Source organism: Elephantulus edwardii, unplaced genomic scaffold (genome assembly GCF_000299155.1).
Source record: "Elephantulus edwardii isolate Elephantulus edwardi_28Jun2011 unplaced genomic scaffold, EleEdw1.0 scaffold00220, whole genome shotgun sequence".
Lineage (NCBI taxonomy): Eukaryota > Metazoa > Chordata > Mammalia > Macroscelidea > Macroscelididae > Elephantulus > Elephantulus edwardii.
The window spans coordinates 1076802-1104740 of NW_006399970.1; the positions used below are offsets into that span (position 1 = coordinate 1076802).

Genomic DNA, 27939 nt, shown 5'->3' on the forward strand with positions numbered 1-27939 from the left:
AATTGTGCCATCTTGTAATTAATAGACCCCCTTGCCCATCCTCATCCCTCTGCTTCCACCACCTCCCTTTGGATCCTCATACTCTTTCTAGAATATGTTTTACAATATTTGTCTTTATGGGACTGAGTTATTTCACTTAGCATAATGCTCTCCAGTGTCTCCCAAGTTAGATAGTAATTTACAAACTCATTACTCCTGCCTGCTGCATAATATTTCATTGCAAAAAGGTGCAATAATAGGACAAAGGAAGTTGTATTCACTGCTGAATTGGTACAATCATAAATTGGTACAATCCTTTGGAACACAATTTCAAGTAGAGTTTAACTAGACCATCATCTAATAATCCTGCTTCTAATGTTGTTAATTGCTATCCAGTCGATTCCAACAACTGGCGACATCATATGTACTGAGTAGACATGCTTCATCGGGTATCAAGGTTGTGACTTTTGGAAAGCAGATTTCTAGGCCTGTCTTCTAAGGCACCTACCTATAAATGGGTTTGAACTGCCAATCTTTCTGCTGGTAACTGAATGCATTAACCCTTTGCATTCCGCAGGAGCTCTTTACTCCTAGGTACATTTCATAAAAGATACGACCCTGAAGCAGGCATGGGAACATTCACAGCACCACGAATCATGTATAAAAAGTATGTAGTTGTTTCCTTTGTTATCCTGCTGGGGGCATAAAAAGTGGTGAACTAGCTATATGCTAGGCTGTTTTAAATGTGGAGAAACAGTGTTTAAAAGATGGTTGACACTAGTGAAAATTCAGCATAATGGGAAGTACAGAAGGTCAAGAATCAAATTCATGTTCGTATCCTACATTCCTTTTTCATTTACAGCCTTGCACTAATCTCCCCCCACCCCAAGCGAACAAATAGGACTATCTTGGAGAGGGTGAAACTAAGTTTCTCTTTGGAGGCTAGGATTTTGAAGCTCCAGCTCACATACTTTGGGCACGTGGACAAGAGGGCCCAGTCCTTGGAGAAGGACATCATGCTTGGATGGTGAAAGGACAGAACAGAGAAGAAGACCCTAGATGAGATGGATTGACACAGTAACTGTGGTAATGGGGGTCAGTGTTTTGGAGTCAGTGAGATTTGTTCAGGATAGGGCCGGGTTCAGGGCTGTTGTACATAATGTCACTATGCGTTGCAGATGACTTGATGACACATAACAACAAATGGGAATAAATCAAAGTATAAGAAATCCTGAATCAAGTATTTTCTCACTCATCTTTGTTCACATGATTGTAAATAAAGCACTTTTTTAAGTAAAGAAAAGGTCACAGATCACCATTTATGTAAGCTGATATCAGTTCATAAAGCTAACAATCCATCATTTAATAAATTGTTTAGAAACATAGGTATATGTGAAAGAAAAAATGATATGTCCTTTGCTTAGAATAGTATCTCCTAAAAACATGCCCAAATTATGTGAGAGGAAGTCTTGTCATCTTTAACTAAACTTGGGATTTAGTTTATGTCTATGTGGAAACAGAGATGAAATCAAGGATGAATATAAAACATATTCCTTTAAAATTGCATATATTTATATACTTGTTATGAGCTGTTGAGACCAAATTGACTCATAGCTAAATCTCCAGTAAGGTTTCAGGTGCTGCAAAGGCACAGGAAGTGATTGCTCTTTTTTATCCCTTGGAGCAACTGGTAGACCTTCCAGAGCTTCCTAAACCTGTCTGTATGTGTGTTTTTTAAATACACACACTTACATGTGTAGCATTTTCTACATTTCAAATGGACAGCCACTTCCCCCACCCCGCCCCCACTTTCCCTAACTACTAGAATACGTCTCAGTACTCTATGCCTCTGTGTTTCTGACGATCAATAGTCAGCTTTGATTATGGAATTAGAATCCTTTGGCAAATTGTCATTTCCTCTAGAAAAGATCCTACTCCTATTACACATGGCATCCTCTACTGGTGTAGTGTTGACATAGCACATCCTTATAACATTAAGTATCCTAATACTTAGTTTTGGGAATCTAGACTTCGTGAAGAAGAGCGTGGCATCAGGGTTGGAGGAAGACTCATCAACAACCTGCCTTTCACAGATAACACAACTCAGCTTGCTGAAAATGAGGAGGATTTGTAAAATCAAAAACTATGGCCTTTAATATGGATTACATCTCAATATCCAGAAAACAAAAATTCACCCCAATGGACCATTAGGCAACATCATAGTTGGAAAAGTGATTGAAAACTATTTCTTCTTACTTGGATCCACAGTCAAAACTCTTGTTAACAGCAGTCAGGACATTAGGAGGCATATTACACTGGAAAAGTCTATAAGCAGGGACCTCTTCAAATTACTGAGAAACAATGATGTCAGTTTCAAGATTAAGGTGCACCTGATTCAGGTCATGGTATTTTCAATCACTTGCTATGCATATGAGAGCTGAACAATGAATAATGATGACAGAAGAAGAATTGAAACCTTTGAGTTGTAGTGTTGGAGAATACTTTAGTATTCTCATGAACTGACAAAAAGAACAAACAGATATGTCTTGGAGGAAATGAAGAGTGGTCCTTGGAGGCAAAGATGACAAGGCTTCCTCTCACATAATTTGGGCATGTTGTTAGGAGACTCTGTTCTAAGCAAAGGACATCATGCTTGGAAAAGTGAAATGTCAGTAAGAGATAGAAGACCCTCAACAAGTGGGTAAACCTGGTGACAGCAATAATGGATTCAAATGAGTCAGAGATAATGAGGCCCATAATAGGACAGAGATCTGATCTGTTGTTCACAGAGTTGCTATGAGTCGTACTTGACTCTACAGCCCCTTCAACAAAAATATTAAATTTAGAGAAGAACCATAATGACAGAAGAGTATGTCCAGCAGCTTCCTCATGTGCTAATATTCGTAGACAAATTGTATAAGATTATACAATTTGCCTAAAGTTGTGAGTCATCATACTTTTACATCCCCAACTGGCATGAATATTTAAATAAAGTGACAAAGGAAACTGCCTGGTATGAAGATGCCTTTTAAGAAGTATTTCTTTTTGACTTCATATTATTTTGTACTCTAATATAATAGAATCTACAGGGTTGTGCCAATTGTTTATATGTTAGGCTGCTAGCTAAAAGTACAGAGAGTGAGTCCACTTGGACATGTCTCAATGAAAGGCCAGATGGTGATCTGCTTCCCGAAAAAATTAGCCACTGAAAACCCTGTGGAGAACAGGTCTACCCTGACACACCTGGAGTCTGCAGGAGTCAAAACTGACTCAAAGACAACTAGCACTGGGTCAACCTTCTTCACTGCATCCCTCCTCTTTCTAAGGTCAGATAAGATCCATTTGCCATCTCTCTGAAGAAAGTATTCAGATCCCTGTCAGCTGAAGTCCTGTATGTGGTAACCTTGTAAGTAAAACATGGAGAGGGCAGTGGGATCATCATGTGTATCAGAAGCGATTGAGTGTGAGTGACAGCCACAGAGAAGCCGAGAAAAGGGACTGGTCTAGGTCTTGGAATCCATGGGATCTACAGAAACTGTTATTGTGTTAGAAATGCACCTGTGGTCAAGCTCCAGCAGCCCCTTTTCTGATCCTTCACGACAAACAAGTGAATTTCTCTAAAGGTTTCAGCTTCTTTGGGAATTTGAACCCGGCTGACAATGTAACATGCCTTTGAGTGGTGGTGTTGGAGAAGAGTATTGAATATCCCATGAACTGTCAAAAGAACAAATATGTCTTTGAGAAAGTGCAAGCCAGGTTTCTCCTTGGAGGGAAGGATGGTGAAGCTCCTTTTCACACGTTGGGCATGTTGTTAGGAGGGGCAGGCCCTTCAGAAAGGAGCCATGCTTGGAAAGATGGGAGGATCAGCGCAAGAGTTACACTGTGACTGTAACAATGGGCTCAGGTCTATCAGAGACGATGAAAAAGGCACAGGATAGGACAAGATTCAGATCCATTGTTCGTAAGGCTGCTATAAGTCATAGTGGATCCGATGGCACCTAACAACGATTGAAGGAGCATCGCCATGCCCTGCACTAGGCCTTATGCTAAGAGCTAAGGAGAACTGTGGACAAAACAGAGGTGTTTTGACAGAGGAGCGTCCACAGGGGTAAAGGAGCTTTGTGAGAGTTGGCGCCTAGCCCAACTGAGAGGGGCTAAAAGAAGGTTTCTTGGGGACAGGGCATCTCTAGCAAATAGTAAAAGCTTCCAGGGTAAAAACAAACAAACAAACAAAACCCAAACAACATATTATGTATTTCCAGATCCCAGACTATTCAGACATCCTGTTTTCTCTCCGTTCCCCTTCAGCATCCACTCAAAGACTTCTAAAGAAGGGACTAGACATGCATGGTTTTAATTCTATACTCTCTGTCCCTTAGGGCAGCGGGAGCTCATATTCGAGGTATCTGAGTCAGAAACAGACCAGGGTACCAACTTGGGGCCGGGGGCGGGCTGCGGGCCTGGTGACACTCGTGAGACCGGGGGCGGCGAGGTGACGCACGCGGAGATGGCACCGCCTCAGCCCACGTATCTGCGAGATTTAAAAGTTGGCGGCGGGAGGGGAGGTCACTTCTGCTGCTCAGACCAGAGCGCGCGCAGCGCGGGGGACGCAGAGGCACCAACCAGGGTCCGGAGCCCAGAGTCACCTGCAGGCGCAGAGATGCCCAGCCCAGCGAGTCGCAGTCCCGGGTCGCTCCCCGGGCAGGTGGCTGCGGCGTCCCCTCTCCTCCTGCTGCTTTTGCTCACTTGCAGCTTGGGCGTCTGCCAAGGTAAGGACTCAGGAACCGCTGTTCCACGCTGCGCGCTGCTCGCGCGCCTCTCCTCCAAATGCGGCGCTTTTCTTCCCTCCCTTTCTTTTCTCCTGGCTTCAGGAACTTTCTTTACCTGCTTGTTAGAAGACTTCCAGGTTTCTCCCCCTTGGCGACAAGCATGGGTCAAGACCTCAGAGCAGTTAGTGGCGTGGATGCCTTTGGCTGCGCTTCCCAGCTTCAGCCAAAATTCCCAGAGCTCCAAGACGCTCCGCAGACAGACCCAGGCGCCTGCAGGCTGCTGTTGCTGGAAACCTGCAGAACTCCTTCACTCTCAGGGTTCGCAAGCCCCGTGACCCAGAAATAACAGGGTTTAGACTAGTGATTGTTAAAATATTTTCCTTTTAATAGCAATTACTAGAGAGGTTGATGGTGGAAGCAAATCAAGCCCGAGTTGGTAGAAATAAATGTGCCTGTTTAGAGAATCCTGAACAATGAAACAAGCCTCTTCCAAGCTGCTGCAATTCACTGCCTTTGAGTGGATTTAGACTCATAGTGATCCTCCGTCTGAGGATCTGAGGTTTCTCTGGGAGGAGATTGTCCATTTCTCTCACACTGAGAAGCTGATGGATTTGAACCTTTGGGGTTTGGGGCTGGTAGTGTAATACTTAACATGCAGTGCCCCAGAACCCCTTATCCCAGCTGTTTAGAAAGAAAGAATGGACTGTGTGCCTGATAGGTTTTCAGGCATTGCATCAGGAAAAGAAGAGAGACATTCACCTCACCCAGAACTGGACCGGCAGAGTGCAGTGTACCTTTCAGTCAGCAATGCAGCTAAAGGCAGTGCAGGTGGATATGATTGTTAGGTTGAGAGCAGGAAAGCCAGGACAGAAATTGAAAATCTGAAGCCTGAAGGACCTGTCAGAGTTTAGCACGAGTTCCAGTTGAGAGATCATTTCACTTAATTGCCCTACTGTGGTACTTGCAGGCACCTTGAAGGCACTGCCATCCACTGGCCCTATACCCACCATGAATTTTTTTTATTGGCGGGAAAGGCAAAAGTTTACAAAGCACATTGGCTCTTTTTAAAAAAAATCATTCATAGACATCAATTACAATTAGTTGCAATTAACTTTTAATGATATTAAAGCAGACCCTTATTATATTTCTTCCCCTACTTCTCTGGTGAGACCTCCCCCCACTCCCCGATGTGAATTTTGAGCTGCACAGCAATTACTCTTAGCCTCCATCTGCTATCCTGCAAGTGGGATAAAGGTAGACTGTTTCCTTATTGTTCTAATGACAGGGCAGTTAAAATCATAACCACAGAAACTTTTCAAATCATGTTACCCAGTTTGCAGTTATGAGATTATAGTTACTTGATTTTATGTGTCATGGAACGTGATCATTATTTGCCATCTTCATGTCTTTTGTCATCTTCATGATCCTTAATATGTTTGAGCTCATTGTGGCCATTGTGTAGGGCCTTCCAACCTAAGGGCTAATCTTTCAGCAAGACAATGGACAATATCCTGTTGTGACACATACTGTTTTCATTGGTTAATTTTTAGAAGTAGACCACCAGGCTTTTCTTCCTCGTCTGCCTTAGTTTTACAAGCTTGCTTTGTAAAGACCTGTTTGGGTCAACAAAACCTGACCACAATAAAGCTAAAACTAATACTAATAAAAACTAGTAACATAACTTCCAGTATCATAAGAACACACAAGCCAGCCAGTATGACAAACTAACAGGCAAGTATTTACTTGAGATTGTTATGCTTTTCCGAATTTATTTCTTTTCATTTCTGCCTTTTCACTGCTTTTATTTTCTCCTTTCCTTATGGTACTAAGGGAGGGGGAAGGGGACCCTCCTGGCTGGGAGAAGGGAAGAGTAAATTGATTTTGAAATCAAAGCAATCAGAAGTTAGGGGAACTGACTCCTCTCCACAGCACTGCCAACTGTAAGAAATAATTATTTTTGAAAAGTAATACTAATATTTTTCTTTTTAATTTGTTATGAATAATTCTAGAATGCTATCTTTACCTTTTTTTAAGGCTGTAGATAATCACAGTCTGAAAGGTAGCTTTCTTGTGTGAAGAAAGTGTGCTGTCCATGCATGTTACACGAATCCTGTTGGGTGTCGCGGAATCAGTGCTGACTCATAGTAAACCTAAGTACAGCTGAACAAAACTCAACCCATCTTTAATGGGAGGAAACAATTGCTTTATTTGGATTGCTCAGGGGAAATCAAGTGAATTTCCTTGCAAGTTACTGGTATATGACTAGTGATTATAGAAGTAAGCAAAGGGAGTAGGAACTGGGCTTCTTAAAAGAATGGAAAAACGGAGAGACTAACTCCTATTTCATCTCCAAAAATAGTGATCAACTGGCTTATAATCATCATCAGTATTTATCAAGCAAAGACATGTAATGTGTCTTTAACTATTGTTAAGTCTCCTGATTGCCTTGTATCTCTTTTCTCCTCTTTCAGAACTGCTCTTAATACTTAAAAACTCTTTTTATGTCTCTAAAATATGTGAGGGGGATCAACGAGGGTAGATATACAATATGATCTGCTCTATGTGTGCATCCCTAAAGAGGACCCTGAAGGGGAAGCATAACACAAACAGAACTCAGAGACAATCCATTGAGATGAATCATTACGTTAGATGCAATTGGGCAGGACTAGAAACAACAGAGCAAAGCCAGAGGGGGGAATGCAGTGCTAATAAGTACAGCAGCCTTGGTAAAAAATGACTTAGCAGAGCATGCAATAGCTGGGAGAAAATAAAGGGCAACAGAGGTTCATGGATGGAAATATCTTTCTATTCTGAGAACATTATTGAAATAAAGAAGGAAACTTCCTATAAGAGTGGCACATTTTAGATGCCTGCAAGGTCCTGTCACTTTATTTTACTGGTGACAATGCACCCTAGTCATTCATTCTCAAAAATTCATTCAGCAGTAGTGGTTTCTCATTTCTTAGTCCTGCACTCTGGAGCTCTAGTGGCCTAGTGTTAAGAAGATATGCTGTCGACCCAAGAGCCTATCAACGAACGAATGGCTAGACAAGCTGTGTTGTAGTCACGCAATGTAATACTATGAAGCATTGAAAAACAAGGAACTCATGAAATATACAAAATGGGTAACTTTGGAGGACATTATGCTGAGTAAAATATCTCAGTCACAAAATGACAAACACTGCACAGTGCTACTGTTGTAAAGTGGGTCTGACATCAGAGTTGGGGCAAACTAAGAGGGGCTAAATAATGGATACTACTTTGAAACAGATGAGGGAGAAAACTGTTTAGGAGGAATATATGATTAGTTGTTATTTAGTGGAGTGGACTGGGGAGGTGGGATTGTATAACAATGAAAGATTTTTTTTCTTTTCTTTTTTTACTTTTCAAAGAGAAAAGCAAATTGAGGGAGGGGTGGCAGGGAGGAAAGTGCAACAATGAATGAATGGGAATCCAAAGTATCTGTAAACTTTCATTAAAATTTAAAAAAAGAAAAGAAAAAAGTAGCTGTGCTGCAACCCTAAAAGCATGTGGTTCAAATCCATCATGTGCTCCAGGGAAGAAGAATGAGCAGTCTCCTCCATGGCATTTATTGCCTCTGAAAAACAAGTCAGCTATGGGTCAGTTTGACTTGACAGCACATACCACCACCACTCTAGTTAAAGGCTAGCAATAGGAAAGAAAATAGGTACCACTTTTAGAAAAGTCAAGTCTGTTTTTCTTTCATCTATACATGATGTATTTGCAAGCACAAGTTTTCCGAACATATTTTTTTTATCCCTTAATTGTATATTGATTAGTAATTGGTGCTTGCAACTATTTCTTCTCATTTGACAAATGTCACATCAGCAAATTGTGGCCCTTCATAGGCTGAAAGTTTTATTCCAGCTGTGTTGTTATGTTATGTTATGTTGAGTGCTCTGAGGAGGTAGCTCTTCCCAGTTGTGTGTCGAATGCCTTCTACCCTGAGGGCTTCATCTTCTGGCACCATACCAAACTAAGTTCCCCTGCTACTCATAAGATTTTCAAAGGTCCATTATTACAGAAATGGATGGCTGGACCTACCTTCTAGCCTTTATTAGGCTGAAAGCTGTGCTGAAATCTAGATGACCCCCCTGGTATTTGAAACTTGGCTGACATAACTCCCAACATCACATCAACATGCCACAGTATGGCAAACTGACAGATGAGTTGCGGAGTGATGAAGAAGGATCTCTCCAAAATAATCCCTTTTTAAGGCTACGGTGTAACTGATGCAATCCATGGTCTTTTCATTTACTTGCTATGCATCTAAGAGCTGGCAAATGAATAAGAATGAGAGAAGAATAGTTGATGTCTTTGAGTTGTGGTGTTGGAGAAGAGTGCTGAATACTCCTTGGACTGCCAAAAGAACAGATATGTCTTGGAGAAGATGCATCCAGAGTGCTCCTTGGAGGCAGGGATGGGATGGCAAAGCTTTGTCTCCCATACTTTGGACATGTTGCTAGTAGAAGTTACTCCTTGGAAAAGGATATCATACTTGGAAGGGTTGAGGGTTAGCAAAAGAGAAGACTCCCAGTGAGATGGATTAACACGGTGACTGCAATAGTGGACTCAAGTGCATCAGAGATGGTGAGGACAGCACAGGCTAGGACAGGATTCAGATTGGTTGTTCATAGGGTCGCTGTGAGTCATACTTGACTTGACGGAACCTAACAACATAACAACAACAAAGCAAAGAACAAATAAATATGTCTTGGAAGAAGTGAAGAAGCCAGGATGGCGAGACTTTGTTCTACATTCTATGGGCACGTTACCAGGAGGGGCCAGTTCCGAGAGAAAGACATCATGCTTGGAAAAGTAGAGTGTGAGTAAAAGAGCGGGAGACCCTCAACAAGATGGATTGAAGTAGTGACTGAAACAATGGACTTAGGCATGGCCGAGACTGTGAAGATGGTACAGGAGAGAGTGAGTTTTCAATCTGCTGTGCATATGGTTTCTATGAACTGGAGTTGACTCAATGGCACCAAACAACATCTGTCTTTAGAAATTAGGGTGAAGGTTGAGGAATATCATTCACATATAATGCTCGTCATGATGTACGGCATCAAGTAAATGATCAGTCAGTGATAGTAGGTGTATTATTATTGTTGTTATTATTATTCTAAAATTAATTGGGGGTTTTTTTTAGTAACTGGGTGGTGCAAATGTTTAGGTACACCACTATTAGGTTGGCAGTTCAAAGCCACCTGAAATTCCTAAGGTGCAGTTCTAGTCTGTACACGTAGGATTTTCAGAAGTCAGAATCAACTGAACAGCACCCAACAAAATAAGGAAAATAAATGCTAAAATTTAAGGAACCTTCTTTCCTCTATGCATATTTTTTAAAATGTTTTATTTTGGTGGCATTTGAAATTTTAGAAACATTTATTAACTTTTATCACAAGATCTTAAGGAAATTTCGTTTTTGTTGTTATGAGGTGCTCTTTGTTGTTTGATTGCTCCGACTCAGAATAACCCTGTTTACCAAAAAAAACCCCAACCCCCTGCCCTATCATGTGTCACCCACACAGTCCGCAGTGCTAATGTCCATGGTTGCAGTGACTTTGTCAAATCAATCTCATTAAATGTCTCCCTCTCTTTTGCTGACCATGAAGTCCTTCTTCAGTGTCTGCGCCTCCTGATAATATGTTCAAATTGTGGAGACAGGCTCTCACCATGCTTGCTTCCAAGGAGAACTCTGTCTGTATTTCTCAAACAGACATGTTTGTTCTGTTGGCAGTTCACGGTATATTCAATATTCTACATAAACATAACAAATCAAAAGCATCAATTCTTTTCCCATCTTCCTTACTCATTGATTGACATTCACATACATATACAAAGCAGTTGAAAAATATCATGGCTTCCTAAATGTTTTAGAGAAAGAAAATACTACTGAAAAAACAAGTAACAAAGATATTCTACCATTAAAAAAAAGAGAAAATACCGTGGTTTAAATCATATGTTGTTTTTGTTGTTACGTGCCATTGAACAACCTGTGACTCACGGTAACCCTATGTACAGCTGCTATGAAGGCTGCCCTGTCCTAAGAGAGTCTCACTGACTGACAAATCCTACTCCAATACTCAGTTAATATAACAATACATCTCATCAGAGGTCTTCCTTTCCTGTACTGTCCCTTCACCCATTCAAGCATAAAGTCCTTCTTGAAGGATCTGTCTCTCCTGGCCATGTGCCCAAAGTATGTGAAACAGAGCTTCAAAATCCTAGCCTCCAAGAATTAACTTGGTTTCACCTTCTCCAAGACAGACTTATTTGTTTTCTTGACAGTTCATGCTGTGTTCAAGACTCTAGCACCACAACTCAAAGGCATCATTTCTTCCTCTATCATCCTTAGACATTGTCCAGCTCTCTGATGCATAGTAAATAATTTCGAAGACCATAGCCTGGATCAGGTGCATCTTAGTCTCTAGGCTGGTATCGTTGCTTCTCAGTACTCTGGAGAGGTTCCGGACTGCAGATTTTTCCAGTGTCATTCATCTTTTGATTTCCTGGATGCTGGTGCCAAGAGTGTTGATTGTGGAGCTGAACAAGCTGTATCTTTGTCTTGATGTTGAGTTTCAATTCATATGGAAGACTACAGTCCTTGACCTTCTACAGGAAGAGCTTGAGGTCCTCCTCAGTTTCAGCAAGCCAGGTTGTGTCATTTGCATTACGTAGATTGTTGATGAGTCTTCCTCCAGTCCTGGTATCACATTCCTCCTCATACAGTCCAGCCTCATGAGTGATCTGTACTGCTTATAGATTGAAAAGGTATGAAGATAGGACACATCCTTGACTCTGTTCCCGATTTAAACCATGCAGTCAGTTTTTCCTTGCTCTGTTCTGAGGACTGGTTCCTGGTCCAAGTATAGGTTTCACATTAGTACAAACAAGTGTTCTAGAATTCCAGCTAACTTCATGGTTAGCCAAAATTTATTGTCATACACACAGTCAAATGTCTTTGCATAGTCAATGAAACGCAGATAGCCACTCCTCTGGTTCTCTTTGCCAAGATCCATCTGACATTGATGATAGTGTCTCTAGTGAGTGTCATAACTCCTTCTAAACCCAGCTTCTATTTCTCTATTGATGAACTGTGGAAAGAATCATTGGAGGAGCTCAATATCAGTAGTCAAAATTAGGCCAGAGGTGGACTATGGATCATATCCTCAATTACTCACATGCAATTTCAATCCCCCAGATGCTCTGCTGGAGAAGGAGGGGTAATCTCCTCCTGTGCCAGTCAGATCTGATTCAATAGTACACAACAAGAAAACTATTAAGAGAGAGAGAAAAAAAAAAGAAATGCCAAGAAGTTAAAGTTGACGCCATATAAAATTAAAACAAGTTCACAAGAACCAAAAAAACAATTTTGAGTCTATCCCATTTAAATTTAAAAATCATCTTAAAAATATATTTGAAGTACCAAATATACTTGATTTGGTCCACGATGACCCATGATGAGATGTGTTGTGCAATGACATCAAGGATATCATTCATGAAAAAAAGTAAAACATCATTACAAAGACAGAGAAAAAAGCAAGAAACAAAATAGATGTCAGAAGCTACTCTGAAAATTGCACTTAGAATGTTTAAAATCTAAAATAAAGGGGGGGGGGAGCTGAAGTAAATGAGCTGAAGAGAAGATTTCAAACAGCAGTGAGAGAAGACAAAGCAAAGTATTATGACAAGATATGCAAAGAGCTGAAGTCAGAGAACAAAAAGAGAAGAACTTGCTGGACATTTCTCTTGCTCAGGCTGAAAGAACAGATAAAGAAAGTTCAGCCTTAAGTCACAGTATTGAAGGGTGCTATGGGCAGTAGGTTGAATGATCTAGGAAGTATCAAAGAAGACAGAGGGAATACATAGAGTCACTGTACCAAAAATAATTGTCTGATACTGAAATATTTCAAGAAGTACTATATAAACAAGAGCCAATGGTAATGAAGGAATAAGTTAAAGCTGCACTAAAGGCACTGGCAAAAAGTAAGACCCCTGGAATCTATGGGATACTGACTGACATGTTTCAGCTAACAGTTGCAACCTTACACATGCACACGGTCTACCTAGGAAATTTGGAGGACAGCTATCTTTCCAGCTGACTGGAAAAGGTCCAATTTGCTCTCATTCCCAAGAAAGGTGATCCAACAGAATGTGGAAATTATCAAATAATATCATTAATATCACATGCAAGCAAAATACTGCTGAAAAATCCTTCAAAAATGGCTTTTGCACGGTCGTCAATTTAAAAGTGTGCGGCAGCGTGTTAATAACATGACAAATACTTTAGTCTTTCTTTTTAGAAGCTTTATTAAGATATAACTTTCAAACCTAAGTTATAAGTTTCAAACTTTGCTTTAAGTATACAATTTGGAGATTTTTTTTTTTAGAGAATTGACAGTTTTCATATTGTCATGCTAATACAGCTTTAGACACCTCCAAAATATCTATCATGTTCATTTGTAGTCAGTCTCTGTTCTTCCTCTCAGACCCAAATTTGCTTTTATGGACATTTTATATAAATGAAATTATTCAATATTTGTTATTTTGTGTCTGTATTCTTTCACTTAGTGTAGTTACTGTGTTTCAGTCATGATATAGTTTAACAGCAGTTCATTCCATTCTATGCTCAAGTAGTATTTCATTGTATAGACGACTATGTTTTGTTTATCTATTCAGCTAAGTGTTGTTTTGTTAGAATCAACTCATAGTTGACCCTCTAGTGAGTTATCAGAAGCTGTAAATATCACAGGAGGAGATTGTTCATCTCTCTCTCTTTTTTTTTTGTTCATCTCTCATGAGAAGTAGTTGCTGTATTTGAACCATCTACCTTTGAGATGGCAGATGAAAATTTACTTTGTTTCCAAGTTGAAGCTATTATAAACAATGCTTCCATGATATTAATGTATAAGTTTTTGTGTAGACACACAAGAATTCATTCTTGAGAATAATGTCATTTAATATTATTAAGCTTTATTTAGTAAAAATGTCTCCTGGTGCTAAGTCAAGTGCTGAGATTTCAAATGAAAATACAAAGGCAGTACTGTATAGTGAAAAATGAGAAATAACATCAGAAAAGGAATTATAAGAGAGCAAAGGCTGTAAGTTTAACATGTTGGTATAATTTTATTTTTAGGTGTTCCAATATTACCTCAAGGATTACAGCTTGAACAAGAACTACAGCTATGGAATGAGGTAATGAATTATCATCATATTAATTATTCTTTGTTGAAATTAGTGTGGTAAAATGAAATAATATAACTGATCTTTGGGGCAACTCTGATTTTATGGACTTTCTGCTATCATAAAATGAAAATTTATTAATTTTACTAAAATGATGTATAAAGATAAAAGAAAAATTTAAAAGTAGAGTAAGATGGTAGAAATAAGTTCTAATGACAGAGTAATTACAGTAAACATGAGTGTGTTAAAACACATCTCTTAAGAGACAGACTTTTAAAAAAAAAATCAAGTCTATAAAATGTATACTTAAAACGTGAAACATAAATAACAATAACAAAAGAAGACCCAACTTAATATAGGCTAGAAGAAAACTAGAATTCTTTCTCAATGTATGATAAAATAGAATTCAAATGAGGAAGCTATTCTAACAGAACAAAAAAGAAAGATTGTTATAATTTGATAAAAAGGACAGAGCAAAGATATACAGCCATCATCAAAATATATAAAGGCAATCTCAAAATTCATTTTATAATAATTATCACTTCAGGGAAAAATAAATCAACAGTTTCAGTTAAGGATTTTAGTACAACTCACTAGAATATTGGTAATTAAAGTAGATCACACATAAGCAGATATATTAAAAAAATTAACCATTTAGTTAATACATTTGGGCAATTATGTACATTTAATACTTACCCTGTATGTTGTTGTTGTTTTTATGTGCCATCGAGTTACTTGAGACTTATAGTGACCCTATGGACAAGAGCCCTAAACGCCGTTCTATCCTGTGCCAACCTCACCGTCTCAAACGCACTCATTCCCACCACTCCACTCACAGAACTGATCCATCTCATCGAAGGTCTTCCTCTTCTGTGCTGCCCCTCTACTTTGCCAAACATGATGTCCCTCTCCAAGGACCAGTCCCTCCTTGCAACATGCCCAAAGTATGTCAGACGAAGCTTCAGAATCCTTGACTCCAAAGGAGAATTCCGGCTTCACCTTCTCCAGGACAACCCCGTTTGTTCTCCTAGCAGTCCATGGTATATTCAACACTCTTCTCCAGCACCACAACTCAAAGGCATCAATTCTCTTTCTATCATCCCTATTCACTGTCCAACTCTCTGATGCATAGCACGTAATTATGAAGACTATAGCCATGATCAGGTGCCCCTTAGTCTCCAGCCTGACGTCGTTGCACTTCAGTACTCTTGAGAGGTCCCTCACAGCTGACTCCCAATGCAATTTGTCTCTTGATTTCCTGGCTGCTGTTACCAAGAGTATTGACTGTGGAACCAAGTAAACTGAAACTATTAACTATCTCAATCTCTTCATCATCCATACTGATGCTGCCAGTTGGCCCAGTGGTGAGAATCTTTGTTTTCTTGATGTTGAGCTTCAACCCACATAGGAGGCTGCAGTCCTTGACCTTCTGCAGCAAGTGCTTCAGGTCCTCCTCAGTTTCAGCAAGCAGGGTTGTGTCATCTGCATAACGCAGGTTGTTGACGATTCTTCCACCAATCCTGATGCCACATTCCTCCTCATACAGACCAGCGTCTTGAATGATCTGTTCTGCATAGAGATTGAAAAGGTATGGAGACAAAATACATCCCCTTCTTGATTTTGAACCATGTAGTGTCTCCTTGCTCTATTCTGACAACTACCTCTTGGTCCAAGTATAGGTTTCACATTAGGACAATCAAATGTTCTGGGATCCGCGTTATTCACAGATCCACACAGTCAAAAGCCTTTGCATAGCCAGTGAAGCACAGATAGACATTCTTCTGGTATTTTTTGCTTTCTGCCAAGATCCATCTAACGTTAGCTATAATATCCCTAGTACCACGACCTCTTCTAAATCCAGTCTGCACATATGGCAGTTCTCTGTTAGACATATTGTTCTAAACGTTTTTGAATAATTTTCAGCAGAATCTTGCTTGAACGTGATATTAATGATACTGTTTGATAATTCCTGCACTCTGTTGGGTCACCTTTCTTTGGAATGGGAACAAATATCAATCTTTTCCAGTCAGTCAGCCAGCTGGCTGTCCTCCCGATTTCTTGGCACAACTTAGTGAGCACATGTAGGGCAGTGTCTGTTGAAACATGTCAATTGGTATGCCGTCAACTCCTGGAGCCTTGTTTTTTGCCAATTCCTTCAGACAATTTGAACTTCCTCTTTCATATGGCTCTTGCTCATATGTCGTTTCATGAAATTCTGTGTCAGCCAATTCCTTCTGATACAGTGACTCTGTGTACTCCTTCCATCTTTTCTTGATACTTCTTGGATCATTTAACATTCTACCCAAAGTATCCTTAAGTATTGCTACCCATGGCTTGAATTTGTTTTTCAGCTTCTTCAACTTAAGAAACTCTGAGCATATAGAACATACATTTTATTTGGGTATACCAGAAGCATTAAAAAAAAGACCATTTGTTTCAATGTAAAGGAAGCTTCATAGATTAGAAAATATTTATTTAAAATTTTAGTTAAATATAATGTAATAAACTAAAAGTTAATAGCAAAAATATAAATGGAAGAGAAATCTTGACAGCAGTCGATGAAACTTCATATCATATCTTTTTCTTGAGTCATAGACCAAGACACAATCATTCTTCCGTATCTTCAAGTTCATCCACAGGTTCAACCAACGTTGGAAGAAAAATATTGAGGATGAAGAAATAATTAATAGCCAAAACAATGCATCAAATGTAAAGTGTTGTGTATGCAGCATTTACATTATACTTAGTGTTATAATTAATCTACAGATTATTTCAAGTATGAGCAAGGATTGTAGAGGTTACGGTCAAATGCTGCATTAATTTATACAAAGCACTTGGCCATCTTTGGATTTTAGTATTTAAAGGATTTCTGGAACCAATGTCCTGTGGCTATCAAGGGATGACTGTGTTCTACTACAGATCCATAGTCAGAGAACAGATACAAATACTACGATCAAACGTTTCTTTGTAATGGAATTGAATGTTGGAATTGGAGAGAACCCAGCGGCTCCTCAATGGGGAGTGCTGCACATTATAGGACTATACAGCAGTAAGATACAACATACTAACTTTGTATCTAGCCCTGTGGATACATCTCAAAATATTGGCTGAGTGGAGAAAAGGTAAGAAAATACCACTCACGAGAAAGAACATCAATAAGGATTTTACAAGAACATTACAGACAGAGGATCATCAAACACATTAGCAGAGCTGCCTGTGGGTGATGGACTGAAAGTTGTTGCTGCTGTTAGGTGCCGTACAGTTGAGTACCACTTAGTAACAACAGGTCTGAACCTAGTCCTGTCCTATACCATCCTCACAATCTCTGACACACACCTGGTTGAGGGTCTTCCTCTGCTTCACTGTCCCTCCACCTTCTCAAGCATTATTCCTCTCCAAGGAATAGCTTCTCCTAATAACTTGTCCAAAGTATGTGAAACAAAGCTTCATCATCTTTGCCTCCAAGGAACACTCTGGCTGCACTTTCTCTAAAACATATGTGTTTGTTCTTTTGGCAGCCCATGGGATGGATACTCAGCACTTTTCTCCAGGATCACAATTCAAAGCATTAATTATTATTTTGTCATCTTCAGTCAATGTCCAGCTCTCAGATGCATAGCAAGTGATTGAAAAGACCATGGCCTGAATCAGGCACAGTTTAGCCCTCAAACTTATATCATTGCTCCACAATAATTTGAAGTGGTCCTTGAATACAAATTTTCCCAGTGCAATACATCTCCTGATCTCCTGATTGTTGGTACCAAGTGTACTGATCATGAAATTGTGGAAAGAAAGTAGTAAATGAGAATATAGAAATATAGGATGAACTATCTATAGAGACTTATATGTACACATATTTTTTTAAAACCTGACTAATGACGACAGTGTTGAAGAACAGTACTGAACATCCCGTGAAGCACCAAAAGAACAAATAGAGATCTTCTTGGAGAAAATGCAGCCAGAGTGTTCCTTGAAGGCAAAGATGACAAAGCTTTGTCTGACATCCTTTGGGCATGTTGTTAGGAGAGCCTATTCCTTGTAGAGGGACATCATGCTTGGAAAGGTAGAGGGTTAACAGAAAGAGAAAAGATTCTCTACCAGATTCTTTGACACAATGAGCTGCAATGGGATTTGTGGTTGTTGTGTAGCATCAAGTCGGAATCTCATAGCAGACCCTCCTGTGGGATGTTCAAGACAATTACTTACACAGGAGGAGACTACACATCTTTCCCCCTTGGAGCAGCCGGTGGGTTCTTACTACGTGCCTTCGAGGTTGCAGCTCAGCTTCTTTATCACTAAGCCACATGTCAGAAATTATGAGGTTGCCATAGGATAGGACAGCGTTCAGATCTTTTGTTCACAGAGACACTGAGCTCTACCAGACTCGACGGCACCCAACAACAATGATAATAACAGAGGGAATAAGAAGGGTATCCTTTTGTGGCTAAGCTATCCCCTAAAAAGAAGGAAAAGTTAGATAAGGGCTAAAATATTAATGATTATTTAAGTAGTCTATATAAAATGTATTACTGCCGCTGGTGGCTTAGTGGTAAGGATTGTACTGCCAACTCAAAAAGTGTGGTTCAAATCCACCAGTCGTTCTGTGGGAAGAAGATGGGCAAACTCCTCTTGCGAGATTTGCTGTCTCTGAAAATCTTTTGGAGCGTCAGCTATGAGTTGGTTCTGGATGGTATGACTGGATGGTACAAGACAAAATTGTTGTTAGGTACTGTTGAATCACTTATGACTCATAGCGACACTATGTACAAGAGCTCTAACCCTTGCTCTATTATGTGCCATCCTTATTGTCTTTGACACATACCCCCATTACCCAAGTCCCTAAAGCAATCCATCTAATTGAGAGTCTTCCTCCCATGTGCTGTCCTTCCACACTCCCAAACATGATGTGTCTCTCCATGGACTGGTCCCTCCTTGCAACATGCACGAAGTATGACAGACGAAGCACCAGAATCCTTACCTCAAAGGAGCAGCATGGTTTCATTTCACCTTCTTTTAGATGAACCTGTTTGTTCTCTTAGCAGTCCATGATACACAATACTCTTCTCCAGCACCACAGCTCAAAGGCCTCAATTCTCCATCTATCATCACTAGACATTATCCAGCTTTCTGATGTATACCAAGTAATTTCAAAGACTATGGCCTGAATCAGGCACACCTTGGTCTCCAGACTGGCGTCATTGCATTTCAGTACTCTGGAGAGGTTTCTGACAGTGCACTTTTTGAATGCAATTCATCTTCTGATTTTCTGGCTAACGGTACCAAGAGTATTAATTGTGGAGCAAAGTAAATTGAAGCAATTGAACAATCTCAATCTCTTCACCATCTCTCATTATGCTGTCAGTTGGCCCAGTGGTGAGAATCTTTGTTTTTTTGATGTTGAGCTTCAATCCATATAGGAGGCTGCAGTCCTTGACCTTCTGCAGCAAGCACTTCAGGTCCTCCTCAGTCTCAGGAAGCAAGGTTGTGTCATGTGCATAACTAATGCATATTGATGAGTCTTCCTCCAATCTTGATGCCACCTTCCTCCTCATAGAGCCCAGCCTCCTGGATGATCTGTTCTGCATAGAGATAGAAAAGGTATAGAGATAACACATCCCTTTCCGATTTTGAACCATGGCTTCCTTGCTATGTTCTGATGACTGCCTCCTGGTCCAAGTATAGGTTTTACATAAGCACAGTCGTAACTGGGGCAATGTCTTTCATCTGCTCCTTTTTGTAAAATGCTTATCTGACAGATAATGTACTAAATTTAAACATTCAAATTAAGACAGATCAGGAAGTAGGATTGGCCATCCACTTCTGAAATAACAGGCCTTCAAAAATCCTGTGTATAATAGAGCACAGAGAAGGCTAGCAGATATGGCAACTGGGTCTGAGCCCTCAAATATGGAAACACAAAGGAGAAACAGTTGTAAGCAGGCATTAGTGATTGGAATGTGGAACGTGAGAAGTATCAATGCAGGAAAATTGGACATTAATAGGAAAGAAATGGAACGCATAAATATTGACATAGTAGGTATTGGCAAAATGAGATGGACTGGCATGGAACATATTGAATCAGATGATCTTCTGTGCTGAAGATGAAAAGGTGAGGTGATTCAAGTCAAGAGAATATGGACTGAAAAGCTTGCATTATTTCATATCTGATTGCTTGTTTATTTTAACTCTGTTGTTTTAGTGTAACATGGGCATGCTGATGCACCATATTTTTCATAGTTAAAAAAGTAATTTCTAGATCCATCTTGAAATGCAATGTTGTGAGTGACAGGATAATATCTATACGCACACCAGGAAGTCCAGGGAATACCATCATCATTCAAATATATGCACCACAACTAGTGTCAAAGAGGAGGAAATACAAGATTTCTACCAACTTTTGCAGTCAGAAATCATTCGAACTCGCAATCACAGTGCATTAATAATAAAAATAACAATAGCATATCAGAATATCTGCTAGAAAGGCAAAGCGAAGAATAATTTAACTGAGGGGAGATTGGCTTGTAAAACAGAAACCTTTCATTTTACTTTGAAATCATCCATGTTTCTGTGAGTAATCTTTGGGGGAAATATTATAGATGATACTTCTAGAGAAATCTTAAACAAAACTATGGAAGCAATATTAATCCCTTTTACAGAAGGAGACATTCAATGGTATTAAAACACTAAAACAAATAATTACTTTTTCTTTTGTTTTTAATTTTTTTTATATTTCCAGAGTTTTAAAATTCCAGAACTACTCAGTTATTGTTGTTGTTATGCGCCATCGAGTCGCTTGTGACTCATAGAGACCCTATGCACAACAGCCCTAAACTCTGCTCTTTCTTCTGCCAATTGCTCTGTCTCTGACATTCCCATCCCGATAACCCCAGTCACCAAATCAATCTACCTCATAGAGGGCCTTCACCTCCTGCGCTGTCCCCCCAACCTCCGCAGTATGATGTCCTTCTCCAAGGACCTGTCTCTTTGTACAACATGTCCAAATTATGTTAGACGGAGCCTCAGAATCCTTGCCTCCAAAGACCCACCCGGTTTAACCCTTTCCAGGATGAATCTGTTTGTTTTCCCAGCAGTCCATGGTACTCTCAATACTTTTCTCCAGCACCACAGCTCAGAGGGATCATTTCTCCTTCTGTCCTCCTTGGTCATTGTCCATCTCTCTGATGCATAACAAGTGATTGCAAAGACCATGGCCTGTATCAGATGCACCTTAGTCTCCAGAGAGACACCATTGCTATGCAGTACTTTGGAGAGGTCCCTAACAGCAGACTTTCCCATTGCAATATGTCTTTTAATTTCCTGATCACTGGTGCCAAGAGTGTTGACTGTGGAGCCAAGCAAACTGAAGCTGTGTACAATCTCAATCTCTTCACCATCCATCCTGATGCTGCCAATTGGCCCAGTGGTGAGAATCTTTGTCTTCTTGACATTGAGCCTCAATCCATACTGGAGGCTACAGTCCTTGACCCTCTGCAGCAAGCGCTTCAGGTCCTCCTCAGTTTCAGCAAGCAGGGTTGTGCCATCTGCATAAGGCAGATTGTTGATAGATCTTCCACCAATCTTGACCCCACATTTCACTTCATAGAGCCCAGCCTCCCGGATAATCTGTTCTGCATATAGGTTGAAAAGGTATGGAGATAGGATGCATCCCTGGCGTACGCCCTTCTCAATTTTGAACCATGCAGTGTTCCCATGCTCTGTTCTGATGACGGCCTCCTGACCCAAGTATAGGTTTCGCATTAGAACTATCAAGTGTTCTGGGATTCCCATTCTTCTCAGAGCCAGCCACAGTTTGTTATGATCCACACAGTGAAATACCTTTGTATAATCAATGAAACACAGGTAGACATTCCTCTGGAATTCCCTGCTTTCAGCTAAGATCCATCTAGCATCAGCTACAATATCCCTAGGACCACGACCCCTTCTAAACGCAGCCTGGACTTCTGGCAGTTCTCTGCTGATGTGCTGTTCCAGTCGTTTTTGGATAATCTTCAGTAGAATCTTGCTTGCATGTGAAATCAATGAGATTGTTCTATAGCTTCCACACTCTGTTGGGTCACCTTTCTTTGGAATGGGAACAAATATAGATCTCTTCCAGCCAGTTGGCCAAGTGGTTGTTCTCCAGATTTCTTGGCACAATTTAGTGAGCATGTCCAGGGCAGCATCTGTTAGCTGAAATATTTCAATTGGTATACTATCTATTTCTGGGGCCTTATTTATTAGACAAGTACTTTTCAAACAGTTTGTTATCAGCCATTTGCAAATAGGTTCCCTAATGGACTCTACCAAGTTCTCAAAAACATTTAATGATCACTCAGAACCATTAAAGCCATATTGTTGTTGTTATGTGCCATCGAGTCACCCGCAACTCACAGCAACCCTGTGTATAACAGACCTAAACCCTGCTCTATCCTTTGCTAATCTTATTCTCTCTGACACACCTAACCCCATTACCACCGTCACGGAATCAATTCATCTCATCGAGGGTCTTTCTCTCCTGCGCAGTCTCTCCACCCTCCCAAGCATGAAGTCCCTCTCCAAGGACTGGTCCCTCCTTGCAACATGTCCAGAGTATGTCAGACAGAGCTTCAGACTCCTTGTCTCCAAGGAGTAGCCTGGTTTAACTCTCACCATGACGAACCTGTTCATTTTCTTAGCAGTCCGTAGTATTTTCAATACTCTTCTCCAGCACCACAGCTCAAAGGCATCAATTCTCCTTCTATCATCCCTAGTCCTTGTCCAGCTCTTTGATGCATAGCAAATGACTGCAAAGGCCATGGCCTGTATCAGGAACATCTTCATCTCCAGACTAACATCGTAGCTCTTCAGTACCATAAGCTGGGTAAAATAAACAAGGGCTCAGCTCACATAGTGCCTTGGTGATGTCAGAGGTAAGCATTGTGCTGCTAGCTGAGAGGTACTTACTTCAAACTTATAATGGAAGTATGGCAAATGCTTTCATAAGAATTTATAGCTTTGTAACCCTATTGGATGGGCCTGTCCTGTAGAGTTGCTTTGAGTTGGAACAGACTTGAAAGGAATGGGCTTGCAGTTTTTATAGGTCAGTCAGTTGGAACAGACTCTTAGTAGACTCTACAGTGGGTTTTCAAAGGCTATAAATCACACAGGAGGAGATTGCCCATATTTCTCTTGCAAAGTCACTGGTAGATCAGGACTGACTACCTGCGTTCAACTGGCAGCTCAACGTCTTATCTGGTGGAGCTCCCTGGAATGGACTTAGTGTTGGTTTTACCCAAAGGGAAACTGTATAATCAGTGTTGCTGTGTGCTTCAGGCAAAGAGAATAAAGACTGAAAAGCTTGCACTATCTCATATTTGAATGCTTGTTTATTTTAACTGATATTTTTAGTCTAACATTAGGCATGCTGGTGCACCATTAAATAATTCTGAGGCACGAGGTTCTCTGCTGTTGAATGTGATGCATTTCAACAGAGATGGGTGCTTTGGTCTGAGGTTAGACGGCTTTCTCCTGGAGCATGATAACATCTGATACAAGAGGCATCACTTCTTGCCACTCGACTAAAGCCTAAAAGAGAGCCTCTTGGAAGTGTTGTAGCTAGCATGGACCAAAGTTAGAGCTTGAAAGTGTCTCTCTCAATTAACTTATCTTTTTATATTTTTCCATAAGTTCAATTCAGTTTAGCTAAAGCATATTAATTGAAGATTCTGTTTAAATTAGATACGATATACTTCTTTCTTTCTAGTTTACTACTCTGTGTGTGTGAGTTGGGAAGGTTGTATCTAAAATCCTCGGGTTTTTTGGGATGAAGAGAGAACAGGATGCATGGGATAAAACCATTTCCCAAGTATTTTTTATTTATGATCTTGTTGCTTATTGCTGTCGGGTGGAAACCAGCTCATAGTGGACCCTCTCATGGATTTTTCAGAGGCTGTAAATCATGTGAGAGGAAACTGTGCATCTTTCTTCTGAGGAATAGCAGCTGGTGGATTCAAACTACCATCCCTGGAGTTGACAGGGCTCTTCCTTATCTACTAGGCCATGAGAACTAGATATATAAAGATTAACATTACTGTGAAGACAAAAAGGAGGAAGATATGAGCTTACACCTTTTTATACCTTATCACTCTGCTATTCTAAAAAATCAGAGGATCATATGCTTTAGGCTATGTTCAATGTGGAATAAGAAGCAATAAGCAACAAAAGGTTTAGGAAATGATGACGGAAGAATGTAATAATCCCCCTTTCAGTTGGTGTGAAAAATTGAAATTAAACCACTGAACAATAGAATTTGGGGACTAAACAAAAGGAAGTTGGCCCCTGAGACATTATGCCATAAACAGGACTTAACTTAAATCATTCCAGGCAGACAAAACTCAGCTGTAATTTTTTTTTCCAGTCTCATTTTAAAGGGCTTCCAAAGAAATAAATGCCATAAAACAACTCCAGACATCCAGCTTAGTGCTTAACTTTTCAGCACAGTTTTTTAATGATTAATATAAATCTCTTCCATTATGGTTCTTTTATGGTTCTATTATGGTGTTAAGTCTGTTTTACAAGTGTTCTTTTTGGGATGAAGGATGAGAGCTGCTAGTTACCAACTTATTGTCCAAGAAACCTTTATTATAGAGTGGAAGTCATCTTTTGTAATGCCGCTTCCATGATATATGGTTTGTAGATTGTTCATGTTACATAAAGTTTCTTACTGTCCGTAATTATGTTAACTTAGACAAAGTAGTTAGATTTACATGTAATAAACCCCAGCATGTTATTGTTGCGTACTGTCAAGTTGGAAATGACCCATATCCAATTCTCCAGTGCATTTTCAGAGGCAGTTAATAGCATAGGAAGAGATTACTCATCTTTCTCTCACGGAACAGCTAGTCGATTCGAACTTGGTGCTTTCACAATTGCAGCACAGCTTTTTACCACTAGGCCACCAGAGGGTGCTCCTTAATTTTCTTGAATTGAGATTTTAATGAAAGTTTATAAAGCACTTGGATTTCCACTCATTTTTGCACATTTTTCTCCCTGACCCATCCCAAAGTTCACTTAAAAAAATAGTTCTTTTGTTGTTATACAGTCTCCTCCCACCCACCCCCACCCTCCACGCCACCACTTTGCTGTGCAGCTCTTATTTGGGACTCTTGTCATGTCAATAATACCTAATCATATATTCCTTTTATACCGTTCTCTTTCTCGTCTGTTTCAATGCCATGTACATTTTTTGTCCTCTCTATTCTTAGTTTTCCCCCAAACCCTGCGTCAGTCCTATTTTATAACAGTGACATTATGTAATATTTGTCCTTTTGTGACTGAGATAGTTCACTCAGCATAATGTCCCTCATGGTCACCCATTTTGTATAATATTTCACAAGTCCTTTGTTTTTCAGTGCTGCATAATATTCCATTGTATGACTATAACACAGTTTCTTTATCCAGTTGTTTGTTGATGGGGTGTTCCTTAATTTTAAGCATCATTTAGTCAGCTCTCTCAATTCTCAGGCTGGTTAACACTCAGAGGTTTGTTTTCCTTAAATGTGTGAGACTTCTTTATATTTTATGATGATCCTTATCATCATTATGCCAACCAAAAGGCAGGTGGTCCAAATCCATCAGCTTCTCTGCGGAAAAAAAGATGGGCAGTGATCTTGCATGAAATTTGCAGTCTCCAAAAACCTCCTACAGGGACAGCTATGAGTCATTGTGACTCCGTGGCAATGAGCTTTTGTGTTGGGGTGTTTTGTTTTTTTCATTATTCTTGGAGACATACGCCCATTTTTTGGGGGGAAATCCCAATTCCAGAACATTCTTAGGAAGTTTAAAAGACTCCACTCCTAAAGGAAGTGTCCTAAGCTGTCAAGGACGGTTCTTTGATGCCACAGTTTATAGGGAGTTGCACTGCTAACCCAAGAAGGTCATGCCTCTGGCAACTGGAATACATATGTGGCTCTGCCGCAAAGGATGCCTTAGAGTTACAGTGCTGGAGAAGAGCGTTGAATATCCCATGGTCTACAAAAAACAATAGATATGTCTTGGAGAAGGTACAGCCAGAGCACTCTTTGGAGACAAAGATTATAAAGTTTCTTTTCACCTACCCAACATGTCCAAGGCATGCCCAAAGGCATGTTGCTAGAAGAAGTTATTCCTTGGAAAGGGACATCATGCTTGGAAAGGTGAAGGGAAGGCAAATGAAAGGAAGACCCTCATACAGATGGATTGACACAGTGACTGCAACAATGGCCCCCAGTGTCAGAGATTGTGAAGATGGCACAGGATAGGACATGGCTCACATCCGTCATTCATAAGGTCACTATGAGTAGTTCTTGACTCAACAGCACTTAACAACAACAAAAAGTGAGACAAAGATGGACAATCTCCTCCCAAGTAATTTACAATCAATAGAGGGTAAGTTATAAATTGCTTTAGATTGGCAACAATGAGTAAATGAGTCAAAGCATCAGATATTAATTAAGTAGCATTAATTAATGCTAAATAATAGCTCAATTTTTCAAAATCTTCTAAGTTACTAAGGATTCTGCCAATTTTATGCTATTCTTTCCTTCAAGGATGAAAATAGTATTTTTAAATTATGAGGAGTATAAATACAACAAAATCTGTACTATCTCATTAATTTCTACATCAGAGCATACACAGTTCCATGACATTGATTACATTCTTCATGTTGGGCAATTATTCTCCCTACTCGTTTCTACATCTATCCATCACCATTAACAAAAATGATTTTTTTACAAAACTATTTTTTTAAACAAAAGCTACCTTTTTTTCTCCTTCTCCTTGCTCTTGGTAATTACCCATAAGGCTTGGTTGCTTTGTATTTAAGGAGCTCTGGTGGTGCAGTTGTCAGGCACTCAGCTGTTAATGAAAGCTCAGTGGTTTGAACCCACTGGTCACTCCGCAGGACCAAGATGTGGTGCTTCCGTAATATAGGTTCACAGCCTGGGAAATCTTGTAAGGTAGTTCTAGAATTATGTCCCATGTTGTGTCATTATGAATCAGAAGTGACTCAGTGGCAGTGCATTTGGGTTTCTGTTTTTATTTCCTATATACCAAAATCCGAATCCACTACTACTGAGGGAGCTCAGGTGGCCTACTGGTAAGAAGCTGTGTTACAATCCCACAGCACATAATTCAAATTCACCAGTTGCTCCGTGAGAGAGTGATGGGCAATCTCCTCGTGCATGCAATTTACTGCCTTTGAAAACCCATGGAGTGTCAGATATGAGTCAGTTCTGACTCAAAGGCACACAACAACAATGACATGTACCAAAATCCAAACCCACTTCCACTGTGTGGATTCTGACTCACAGAAACCCTGTCAAACAGAGTAAAATTGTCCTTAGACAGTTTCTAAAGCTGTTGAGGAAGATTACTTTCTTTTTTTTTTTCATGTGTCATAGCTGTTTATTGTTACCAGCGATATACCCCTAAATCCTCTTTTCCTTTAAACCTTATTCTAATTTATTTACAAAGTTTGAATACATTCTTCTTCACAAAAGATCCTTCCCATTTCCTTCACCCCACCCACTCATCGAATTGTACAACCTTATGATTAAAACCCTCCTCTCATCTTCACCCCTCTATTTCCACCCTCTCCCCTGCCTTGGATACTCATACTCATTCAACAATAACAGCTTTATTCCTTGAGGGACTGAGTTAATTCACTCACCATAATGCTCTCCAGTCCCTCCTAAGTTAGGTAGTAGTTCACAAAATCATTGCTCCTGCACTCTGCATAGTATTCCATTGTATGAATGTACCACAACTTCTCAATCCACTCATTTGTGGTTGGACTCTGAACTGTTTCCATGTTCTTGCGATGGTGAAGAACGCTGCTATGAACATTGGTGTACATGTTTTAAACTTTCTTTTATTTTATTAATTTCAATGAACATTTACAGAGATTTTGTATTTTCATTCATTCATTGTTGCACTTTTCTCCCTGCCCACCCCTCCCCCCAGTTCA

General features: G+C 40.0%; 1 pseudogene; it reads left to right on the forward strand.

Moving 5' to 3' along the window:
• Positions 1-3396: 3396 nt before the first annotated feature.
• Positions 3397-27939, forward strand: part of LOC102862221 — a 102485-nt pseudogene continuing 77942 nt past the window's right edge.